At 47.0% G+C, this 12,121-nt stretch overlaps 1 long non-coding RNA gene and 1 pseudogene across 1 annotated transcript; one reads left to right on the top strand and one right to left on the bottom strand.

Moving 5' to 3' along the window:
* Positions 1 to 3,531: 3,531 nt before the first annotated feature.
* On the bottom strand, positions 3,532 to 4,971 carry LOC136511442 (uncharacterized). Its single transcript, XR_010772706.1, has 3 exons — positions 4,812 to 4,971; positions 4,502 to 4,669; positions 3,532 to 3,816 (listed from the first exon to the last, which is right to left on the bottom strand). It is a non-coding gene; the product is annotated as an uncharacterized lncRNA (long non-coding RNA).
* Positions 4,972 to 7,529: 2,558 nt separating this feature from the next.
* Positions 7,530 to 8,691, top strand: LOC136510067 (uncharacterized; annotated as a pseudogene).
* Positions 8,692 to 12,121: the final 3,430 nt, after the last annotated feature.

Raw genomic sequence — 12,121 nt, 5'->3', positions numbered from 1 at the left:
TTCTTGTTAGTACTAAAAAGACTTAGGACGATCTCAAGTATCTTCAGCTTCTTCTTTTTGGCTTAACTCGGGATGTGGCCAGCATCTGGTCCTTTCCCTGGTTGCAAAAACATCCTAGGATCGTCAAGCCCCGAGCACTTCATGGTAGAGCTCTGGAAGCCTCGTCTTGTTCCTTCAGGTCCTGCTGAATAGGTACAAGCGTCGTCTGAGTGCTTTTCTAAGTGAAACCGTGTAGTGCTTCTTGGGATCTTCTGAGTGTAGCCCTCGAGCCTCTTACTATTTGGAACAAGGGGCTGGAGGGTCTTGTCTTGAGATTGCTCTGATTTATGCTCAGGCTTAGTTTCAGTCATTTTGCTTTTTGGTTCGGGTGTTAGCTTATTAGCTACACTCATCGGCGGGCTCAAGCATCTTTTCGGCTCTTTTGCTCTCGGCCGGTATGCTCAGGCGTATTTTCAGCCATTTTGCTTTTTTGGTTTAGGTGTTAGCTTATTAGCTACCCTCATCGACGGGCTCAAGCATCTTTTCAGCTCTTTTGCTCTCAGCCGGTATGCTCAGGCGTCTTTTCAGCCATTTTGTTTTTTTGGTTCGGGTGTTAGCTTATTAGCTACCCTCATCGGCGGGCTTAAGTATCTTTTCAGCTCTTTTGCTCTCGGCTGGTATGCTCAGGCGTCTTTTCAGCCATTTTGCTTTTTTGGTTCGGGTGTTAGCTTGTTAGCTACCCTCATCGGCAGGCTCAAGCATCTTTTCAGCTCTTTTGCTCTCGGCCGGTATGCTCAGGCGTCTTTTCAGCCATTTTACTTTTTTGGTTTGGGTGTTAGCTTATTAGCTACCCTCATCGGCGGGCTCAAGCATCTTTTCAGCTCTTTTGCTCTCGGTCGGTATGCTCAGGCGTCTTTTCAGCCATTTTGCTTTTTTGGTTTGGGTGTTAGCTTATTAGCTATCCTCATTGGCGGGCTCAAGCATCTTTTCAGCTCTTTTGCTCTCGACCGGTATGCTCAGGCATCTTTTTAGCCATTTTGCTTTTTTGTTCGGGTGTTAGCTTATTAGCTACCCTCATCGACGGGCTCAAGCATCTTTTTAGCTCTTTTGCTCTCGGCCGGTATGCTCAACTTGGTTACTCTGGGTATGGTTTTTTCTACTTCCTCGGTCGTGGCTTCCATTTGGCCCTAGTCTTTCAAAAGGAGACCTCCTTTGACTTTGTACTTTTTGCTCGGCTGAAACGGCGGGTATTCTAGAGCGGGTCGTTCCGTCGTGTGCTTTTAAGGATGTTGTTCGTAAAAGTTCTCGGAGTCGCTCTTGTTCTTCATTGGGATGTGAAATGGCTTCCAGTTCTTCTAACACTTCTCGGATCTTATCATATGGAGCACTGCGTGCCTTGGCTGCTCGTCTTTCTCTGGCTTCTTGATCGTATTTCTTCTTGCCGTACTTGGCTAATTCTGTCTCGTACTTGATCCAGGCTTCTTTGTGCTATCTAGCGCGGTGTCTGTGACCTTCTTTTAGTTTATTTCTTCTTTCTTTGACTTGTTTCTGGCCCTCAGACTCGCCATCGTATTCCAGGGCGTTGGGAGATATGTTGGATTCTGACTCATCTGAGGATCTGACATCTGGTGCTTGTGGCGGTATCAGCGGTGATTGTCGAACCATAAAAACTTCTCGGGCATGTACTGCTTCTATGTCTGCCTTGCATGAGTTGTTGATGTCTTCTGTGGAGGCATCGGTGTCATAGAGCATACTGCCTTTTTGGTAGGGTAGAATGGTTGTCTCATCAACTAATCGGGCGTTGCTGCTTCTGGGAATAGGACCCGGCCAGTGGACGAGGCAATCTTGAGATGTCATGGTTAGTATGAGGCCTTCCTGTGCTCCGGTAAGCCGTAGCCTTCGCACTGGACCGACGACTTCTTGGAGCGGGTCTTGGTAAGATCTTGCTATGTTGTTGAGTCCAATTGGGAGAGGACCCGACTTCTTGAAAGGACTCTGAGTGTATTCTGAGTTGTTTTCTTGATAGGCTGAGGCCGCGCTCTGGAGCCCCGCCGAAAAAGAACTTGGTTTCTCAAAAGAACTCGGTAAAGACTCCATCTCGAATGCGGAGCCTGAGTTTGAGTCGGATGCGCAAAGCCGCGAAATCTGAGTTGGATCGAACATCACGAGCTGCGCGAATCTTCCGGCGAGTTGATCCGTCGTAGTCGCCGAAATAGATAAGTCTTCATGGTGATCCGAATCTTCAAGGAGACGGCTTCGGAGCTTGCCATCGGCATCTGCCTCGCAGATCCATGAACCGAAGATGAAGGTTGATCTTGTCGAGAAGATCATGTTGTCGAGGTCCGTCGAGCTCTCGGATGCAAAGTCGTCGAAAGCCCCTACCTGGCGCGCCAGCTGTCGATGTTTCACCATCGATAGCCTGCCATGGGGGTACCCGGGCAGTTTGTTCGGGCTTCAGCGTATGCAAAACTCGACGGTAAACGCAAAAGACAGTCGATTTATCCTGGTTCGGACCCTCGATCGTTGGTCGAGTAATAGCCCTACGTCCAGTCGGTATTAGCCTTTGCATTGGATTGATTGTCAAGTGTTGTGTTGTGTTATCTTGTCTCTTCTAAAACTCCCGATCTAAAGAGCCCTGCCCTCCTTTATATAGTCAGGAGGCCAGAGTCCTAGTCGGTTTATAATATAGAGTCCTAGTAGGATTACAGGGTAGTATTACTACTAGGATTACATGGGAGAAATCCTAATCAAACTAGATCTCATCTCTTCCTTGTGGGGTATCCTGCGGGTCCCGCATCGACAGAGGGGGCGGAGCTTCTAAAGTTTTTAGCCCCTCCTAAAGTTTTTAGGAGCTTTTAGAAGGGGGTGTTTGGTTCTTTAGGTAAATTTTATCTAGATTTTAGGTCCTAAAGTTTTTAGGAGGGGTAACCATTTTTAGGGAAGGAGTAGGCTTGTCTTTTCCGTTAAGGGAGCGGCTTATCAGCTGTGACCTGTGTTTATCCCTTAACGGAGTAGGCTATTTGTGTCATAGTAGTGCACCTAACCACTGAATTAAATCAGATAAAGATAGGTGCACTGTTCCATCTATTTTTGGAAAGGGGGTTCGGGGGCCTAACTAATCTTGTTCCAACGGCCACCGGAGATTCAGCGCCAGGATCCTTGGGCCCACCAGTCATCCTCGCAGGTTCTCCTTGTTTCCTTCCCCTATTTATTGGTCAGCCACCATGCATAACAATTTACCCCGCTCGGTTGGGGACCTCACAATTCGAACGGCTGAAGCTTGTGTCTCCTCGGCGTGTCCCCTTCGATGTCTCCACACACGTGTCCACCATCCATTTGTTTCCCTCCAGAGATGGACCCTCACCTTTTCTCTGTTCAGTTATTATGGTATAATATTTTTCTCTCTTAATAAATTAGTCATACAAATCAGCATAAATGGTTTACAGAGCAGCCGTATTTTGTGTCCCACGTTCACGTGTTATCGGACCCACATTAAATTACCGCCGATTGAATTAAATAAAGGAGGCAAAAGGCGCTAGCATGTGAAAAATGGCGCCAATTATAATAGTTGGTTTCATCAGATTAGATACATACGGAAGGGTATTATTAGACTAGCATTCTTCTTGTTTCTCTCGATCTACACAACAATGGCATCTCAGCCAGTACTCTCCATGCATGACGACTACATGGGGGTATCTCAGGCTCTCAACCAATTCCCCCCATGCCTGACGAGGCTAACTACATGGAGGCCGATTCTCCGCAGGTACCCAGAATCTTGATATGACCTCCATTTGTTGTCACATTCTCACAAAACTTCTCCAGATCAACATTCTTCATCTGGACAGTAGCAATAGAGTTAGAAAATGCAAGTCATATTGGATTACCATTCATGATCTATATTTGTTTTGTCTATGCAAATATATTTGAAATTTAACCTCCACTGCAAGTTTGCACGATTTCTAACTTATTTTGCATGAAACCCGCTACAAATCCAACCAGACCGAACCTACTCAGGTAGGAAATTCTATGGAAGACAGGATACCTAAGGTTGGTATGAAATTCTGCACTGAAGAAGAGGCATACCGCTTTTACAATGCCTATGCTCAGTATTCGAAGGAGCAGTTCACATAATGTGAAAAATAACACCACCATAAATAATAGAACCTTTTGTTGTTCTCGTGCAGGTATTAAATCACTTTTGTCTTGTGCCACTTTCTTCATCATTAGGGATAGAACATCATTTTGATCAATTATTTATTTCTCAATAGGTGTTCGGCGTCCTGATAAAAAAAGAAGAATCTTCCAACTATAGTAATCCAGAGACACGATGTATGTGTGAAGCTCGCATGAAGATAAGTCTTACAGATGGATTGTACTGCATCTATGAGTTTGAGCCTGAACATAATCATATTCTTGCTACTAGCAGTCAAGTTCATCATTTAAGATCTCAAAGAAGAATAACAGAAGCACAACTTGCAAGTGTAGAAAATGCTAAAGCAGTCGGCATTTCAAATAAAGCTACCTTTGATCTCATGGCAAAAGAAGCAGGTCCTGGAAGCTAGACCGTCACCTTCATGCTCAACAGCATCTACGAGCTGCTGCCAACTATCTTGAATACGCAACTGAGTCAATGCAAAATGACATCTCCCAGCTCATTGTTCCACCATGGTGTGATGTCAGCTCGATGGATCTGAAGAGGAAAGGCAGAATGAACCTCACAAATCGAAATCCGCAAACTCGAATCGAGATCCCCAATCCAAAATCGAGATCCTAGCAATCCAAATCAAAATGCACAGCTAGAATCTAGGTTCCAGTAAATCTAATGAACTCACCGCTATGAAGCTTGAGGTCGTTGTTGCCCAAATCGAGTTTATCACCATGGGATTTGACGTTTCCTTTGATTGACTCTCATGCCATAAGCAAGAAGACCAGCTTCGAGCTGAAAGGCCGAGAGGGGAAAGCAGAGGGAGACGGACTAGGCGGACGGCTCCGTTTTCTGAAGCTTTTACGTGCGTACGCTTAAAGAAGATGTCATATACGGACTAGGCGGACGGCTCCGTTTTCTGAAGCTTTTACGTGAGTACGCTTAAAGAAGATGTCATATTTCTGTGTACCTCTCAAAAGTGGGTCGTCACCTATATGTTCTCGTTTGAAATTTTTTTTTCTCTCATGCCATTTTGTCTTTAGGCTTGTATAGGCGTCTGAACTTTTTCGTTTTCTCTGTGCCGTTACCAGGCCAATTAGCTTTGGCGCCAGACTAGCACAGCGTATGCACGCACGTGGCGAATTCGGCAGCCAGCGCTTCCATGGGCGCGCACGTTATCTAGGCCGTGATTGCTGGTGTCACGAACCGCGGGTCTGGGTGACAGGGGCGGAGACCGCGGGGGATGGTGGGCGGGGTGTGCCGCCCGTGTCCGGTCCGTGGGCTACGCGTGCGCACGTTAATGTATGCATGCATTAACTTGCTACATTAAATCACACCTCAAAGTACTGAGCACGCCTGCTAAAACGGTAAGCAAAAAATGGGAGCACGCCTGGTATACCGGAACGGGGTAGTATATTATATATGTTCTCTAATTATGAATTATATATGGGTTTAAATTAACCAGGAGATAAACGGATAGAATTGGGCCTGTGACGCACGCACATTTTCTCATAATTCCATGGGAACGCGAGACTAGCTAGCTACGCTGTCGGCGCGACCACGACCACGACCACGACAACGGCCACGGCCACACTACTCTAATCCGGTTCAAAGTTCAAACCTGTCGAGAAAAGCTTTGCGCTCACCTCTGACGCCAAACACAGAAAGGCAAAAGGCCCCTGACACGCGAAGCTTCAACAACGTACTACGCATAGCTTCCCACTACCAGGGCCCCTCCTTGAGTTGAGTTTGGCATTTTGCTGTCGCGCAAGCGGCGCAGCACGAGTCGGTCCGTTAGGATTAAACAACGGCGTAACCACTTTCTGATGTCTGCCTGCTTCTTCTGTGTCGTTTCACTCGTATATATATATGAAACCACTCGCTCTTGCTGTCTTGCTTTGGGCTCCACTGAACAACGCGTGATCGACGACGATCGCCATTGGATCGGGCCGTGTCCGTGTCGTCGACCCAACCGGCAAATGCGAACAAAAAGGTGGTCGCAAAAGGCGATGCATCGATCGGTTCATATGTATGTGTATCGCGGACACGGAGATCGTCTGGTCGTCATGCATGGCGATGGATGGATCCATATGTTTTTGTTTTTTGTTTTTTCGTATTGTAAGTGCAGGTAGGTACGACGTCAAAAAGGCATGCATGCATGCAATGATGCAACAGCCATACAATTAAGGTGTGAAAGTGCTTGGTTGAAACCTTCTTTTCCAAGTTTTTTCTTTTCAAAACTAATCGATCTTCAATGAAAAAAGTTTATGCATATCAAATGAGTTGGTGTCGTCGTCGTTTCTTGCACTGTCGATCCTTTTGGTTAATTTGTCAATCGACGGCATTGTAGTCTGCGCGCTTGTACTTTCATACGCCTTTTCTAATCTAAAGAAACCAAATATCATATCCATCACCAAAATTAATCAATGTCTAGATATTTTGTTTCTCTCGAGCCCGGTCACTGAACGAAGACGGCTGCTGGTGGTTCAATCTTCAATGCAGAATTCACTTGTGATTGTGATCGACGTATGGAAATAAATAAATAGTATAATCCTCCAGACGGCGGTGACTGCAAATTAAGCTAGCTTCCCGGTATCATCTGCCCCTACGCTGACTGCTGTCAACATCTCTCTTTAACGACGAAGAACTAGCCCAGAATGAAGACACGAAAATAAATAAATAATTAATCAACGCCGCCGATCTGCATGAGAATTAGACTATGGTTTGGTCTAAAAGGACGTGGCGTTAGTATTATTTTCAACGATATAGATGTATGCTTGCTTTGGTCCAGTCAAACACGCCAAAATCTATACTTATTACATCAGACACGTTTGACCGTTGTCCTGGGCCAGCACGTTACCGGCCTGCAGGTTTTCTCTAGGATCACTGGTAGAAATAAATGCTCAAGTCTCACTCCTGTGCCATTTATAGATTGCAAAAGGAAAACAAAGAGAAAATTAAACGATACATTATCCAGAATAGATGACGACATGAGTGAATTAGATAGTGACATTTTAACCGCTACTTCATTGTGCGGTCCGTGACACCAGCAATCACGGCCCAGATAACGTGCGCGCCCATGGAAGCGCTGGCTGCCGAATTCGCCACGTGCGTGCATACGCTGTGCTAGGTCTGGCGCCAAAGCCAATTGGCCTAGCAATGGCACAGGGGAAACGAAAAAGTTCAGACGCTCATACAAGCCCAAGGACAATTGAGTCATTCTCCACAGCCGTTGCCTACCGTTATGAGCAAATGCCGACGGAATGACGTGAGGAAAAAAAAAAGTTCGAGCAAGGACATGCATGTGACGACCAACTTTTGAGGAGTATATAGAAGTATGACATCTTTTTTTAAGGTACACAGGTAAAAGCCTCCCGTTTTCTCGTACATGCGGCGCGGATGGAGAAATAGATGAGGGCCTATCTGTGGAGGGGAACGAATGGACGCTGGACACGTGTGCGAAGACACGGTAGGAGACACGCAACGGAGACACACAAGCTTCAGCCAATTCGAACCATCTCAATGAGGTAAACTGGCAAATTAAGCCCGTCTTTTCTTGGTTGGTTTCTTCTTCGATTTCCTCTGTTTTCCATTGCTGCGCGCATTGCTAGCCCCCGTTCTGTTCGCGTAGTGATCTCTGCAACTAGCTGAATCAATCATCTGCAAATCGGATCCACGACAGAAAACATTACGTCCTTCGCAGATCGTAATATGGCGCTCTTGCTTGCGCTAATCTCGACCCGGTTCCATTTCCATCCTCAGGGACTCCAATTGAGCAGGGGATCGATCAACCGGGGCCGGCGCCATGGCTCTGAGCCAGAGCACGCAGTTCGTCCTCGTCACCGCGCTGTTCGGCGTGCTCTCCTTCGTCCTCGCCGTCCTCGCCGAGCTCAAGAAAGTAACGCGTCCTCTGCTTTGTCTGCCTTCTACAGAGACGCTCAGGCGCCGTCCATTGCCTGCTGAAATTAACTTCTGTCTCCTCTCCATCTTTAGTCTTTAGCCCCCGTACGGGACGCCGATCAAGGGCCGGGACGTCGTCGTCTGCCGGTTCCCGCCGGACCCGACGGTGGCGCTGTCGGCGCTGGCCGCGGCGTGCAGCGCGGGGCTGGGCGCGCTCGCCGTCTTCTTCCCCTACGGGGGCAGGCGCGTGCCGAGGAAGGCGCTCTTCGCGCACACCCCGCTACGTCTTCTTCCACGTCGCCGTGTAAGGAGACAACAGTGCGAGAAGCACGCGACCGCTCTCGCTCCACCACGCGTGTGCGCTAAGGAGTCTCGTGGTTTTTTTCTCTCCCGTGCAGAGGCGTCACGGCGGCCGGCGCGGGCGCGACGGTGTGGGCGACCGCGACCGAGGCCGTGCACCACGTCCGGAACGTGCACCGCGACCTGGCCTACGCCTGCCCGACCGCCAAGACCGGGGTGCTCGGCGGCGCGGCGTTCCTCGACGCCATGCTCTTCTGGATCGTCTGCTCATGCTCGGCCGCAACGTCAGGGAGGACTACTTCGACGACCACGGAGGCGGGTACGGGGGCGACGGTGGCGTCGCCGGCACGGGGATCGAAGAGAAGTGACCTGTTCGTGCACGTGGTTCGCGTTGGCATATGTATCTTTACTGTAATGCACCCATTAAAATTATGTTAGATCCTAATAAAACGTCCCCTCTAATTATTATACACGTAAAAAAATACACATAAAAATTCGTCTCAATTAAAATTGGCTAGTCAAAACCCACCCAGGGCTAATCTTATGATGCGAGGCTTCTCACCCCTAAATTTTTTACATTTTAGTTCTTTTTTTTTGAAAGTTTCTCATAAATAGACCCTTGGCGGAAAGAATTTAGAAAATAGACCCTCAGCTCGGCGTCATTGGTGCTGGTGCCGAGCTAACACGTCTCGGCGCCAGCGTCTCTGGCGTCGAGCTCCTGGGCACGGTAGATGACATGACAGTGAGCTCGGCGCCAGAGTGACTAGCGCCGAGCTCCCTGCCATTTAACCCCGACCAACCTTCTTGCCCGAACGTTCTTCCTCTTCTTTCTCCTTCCTCTCTGGTTTTCTCTCTCCCCACTCCACCCTACCTCACGAATCGACATATTGGACCTTGAAAACTTTGATTTGATCCGTAGATCTTCGAGAGCAAGGTATCATCGCTCCCCTCCTAGTTTTTTTTCGCATCGATTCGGTATGTATTAGTCGGATATTTGAACGTAATAATCGTCATCACTTAGGGTTTCATTGTATCCATCAATATATGTATTATACAATCATAGGATGATGCCAAGGCGTGGAAAAGCTAGCAAACCTAGGCGTATGTAGTTATGTTATGGGTTCATTGTTGTGCATCAAATGGAAAACCCTAGGTTTATGGTTTAATGTTAACTGCTTTGGGTTCTTAGAACGAAATTGGTTGTATTGTAGTTATGGTTCTCATTGACATTTATTTGTGATGTTTTTATTTATGTTTGTTAAATTGCATCCGTTTTGTTAGATGCAAGAAATGTTTCGGGGGCAGTTTTAGCGAAAACGGGGTCATTCTCGAGAATTATACCCCGACGCGTCTAGCAAAGATGCCCTCGTCCCTCCTGACCTTTCTGTCTCTAAATGTGACTGTGGTTTTTCGGCCCATGTTTTTTAATCAAAACATCCGAACACAGCGGCGCGTTGCTTCTACACATGCAGTCGTTTTAAAATAAGGAATTATTTTCACTATCCTTTTTCTTTATTTGTGTAAGTATGCTACTAATATTTTGTTGGAATCTCATTATATAGGCCCATGAGAGGTGATTTTTCTTTTAGTGGATCAACGGTGCAGACAAGTTTGATCCTAGGTACCTCCTTTTCGACGATTGGTTTAGAGGAAGACATCCATGTGAGCACTTCAAGCGGTGGGTTCCACCCCCTAACCCTCTGCCAATGACGGCTAAGGAGAAGCACCTAGCCACAGTTAGACGACTCAAGGAACCTCCTCTGTGTGATTGTGGAGATCGAGCTGTGATAAACCCTGAGAATATGTTGGAGTTTGTATGTCCAAACAAGTATGAAGTACAAAGTGTATGTGTTGAAATGTTGAGCTATATATGTTCATGTACTAATGTATACTTATTTAGGTGTTTTCAATGGCGAAGTGTCGTTTCAAGGAGTGGTTATATGGTCCTAAGAACCAATGGCCGGAAGAACCGCGAAAGGTTAAGAAAAAGAAGAAAGAAAGAAAGGGTGATTTACAAAGCACCTCCTGTCATGTGCGAATGTGGTGTTAAATCCAACTATGACCTAGTCCCTTCGGAGCTTGGAATAGACCATTATTGCAGCCATATGGTTGAGTATGATGAGGTTGGTTATTTTTGTGGTAAACATGAAATCGTATTTTATTTCTTTTGCTAAGACATATATGATAGAATTTGCCATTTGAACAGAGCACTAGGAAATGCAGGTGGGAATATTATGATGGTCAAGCTAAGTTTTTGGATGAACTGAAGAAGAGGCAAGTAATTGCACGGAAGAGTGGATATGCACCTGTGAAAGCTCTAGTTTGGTTTTGGTGAATTGATAAAACCCTAAGTGCTAACCTAGTTTATCAAGTGATCATAAGATAGGTAGCATATTCCAAGTGGTGAAGCAAATGAAGATCATAATATGATGATGATGATGCCATGATGATGATCAAGTGCTTGAACTTGGAAAGAAGAAAGAGAAAAATAAAAAGCTCAAGGCAAAGGTATAAACCATAGGAGCTATTTTGTTTTGGTGATCAAGACACTTAAAGAGTGTGATCATATTTAGATTTGATAGCCGTACTATTAAGAGGGGTGAAACTCATATTGGAATACGGTTATCAAAGTGCCACTAGATGATCTAACTCATTGCATATGCATTTAGGATCTAGTGGAGTACTAACACCTTTGAAAATATTTATGAAAATATGCTAACACATGTGCACAAGGTGATACACTTGGTGGTTGGCACATTTGATCAAGGGTGGTGAAGTTTAGGTGCAAGGGTACATAACTCCACCGACGGAGTGTCCGCCCGTAGAGTGCGGACAGTGCGACGGTGCCACCGGCGTCCTAGACAGAAAAGACAAAGGTCACTAGAAGTGACCGGATGCTGGCATCGGTTGGACCGGCGCGTCTGGTCAAGTGTAGCAGCGAAGACGCTGGTGTCGGTCAAACAACCGGACGCTGGGTCGCTCTGCAACCGAATGCTGAAGGGCTGTGTCCGGTCGTATTGTCGGTCAGCACAGTAAGAAGTCACAATGTGACCAGATGCTGACAGGGTCTGGTCAAGCTTGACCGGACACGTCCGGTTGGCAAAAACACGCTTTGGACCCTTACTGTAAATGACTAGACGCTGAGGGTCCAGCGTCCGGTCAGCTCTATCAGAGCGTCCGGTCAACATTTTGACCGTTGAGATCAAACGATCATCGTTGAACGCAGGAGACACGTGGCCGCCATCGGACGACTGGACGCTGAGGAGCAGCGTCCGGTCAGTTGGACCAGAGCGTCCGGTCACCATGCATTATGCCTAGTGAAGGGGTATAACGGCTCTATTTCATGGGGGCTTCTATTTAAGCCCTATGGCTGGCTGTAGCTCATAACCTTTGGCCATTTTCATTAACATAGCAACCTTGTGAGCTTAGCCAAAGCCCTCTCACTCATCTCCATCATTGATTCATCATCATAGTGAGATTGGGAGTGAATCCAAGTGCATTGCTTGAGTGATTGCATCTAGAGGCACTTGATGTTCGTGTTTCACCACGGGATTCGCCTGTTACTATTGGTGGTTGCCGCCACCTAGACGGCTTGGAGCAGCGAGGATCGTTGAGCGGAGGTTGGTGATTGTCTCCGTCTCTGATCGTGGTGATTGTGAGGGGTTCTTGATCTTTCTCTAGCGGAGCGCCAAAAGGTACTCTAGTGGATTACTCATGGCTTATGTGATCCTCATCTTGTGTTGGTTGTGCGGCACCCATTTGAGGGTTTGGCATGTGAAGCCAATTGGCGCGTGAACC

Source organism: Miscanthus floridulus, chromosome 16, assembly GCF_019320115.1.
Source record: "Miscanthus floridulus cultivar M001 chromosome 16, ASM1932011v1, whole genome shotgun sequence".
In the NCBI taxonomy this organism is placed as follows: Eukaryota; Viridiplantae; Streptophyta; class Magnoliopsida; order Poales; family Poaceae; genus Miscanthus; species Miscanthus floridulus.
Note: the sequence above shows the minus strand (reverse complement) of the source record. Positions and strands in the feature narration are given on the sequence as shown.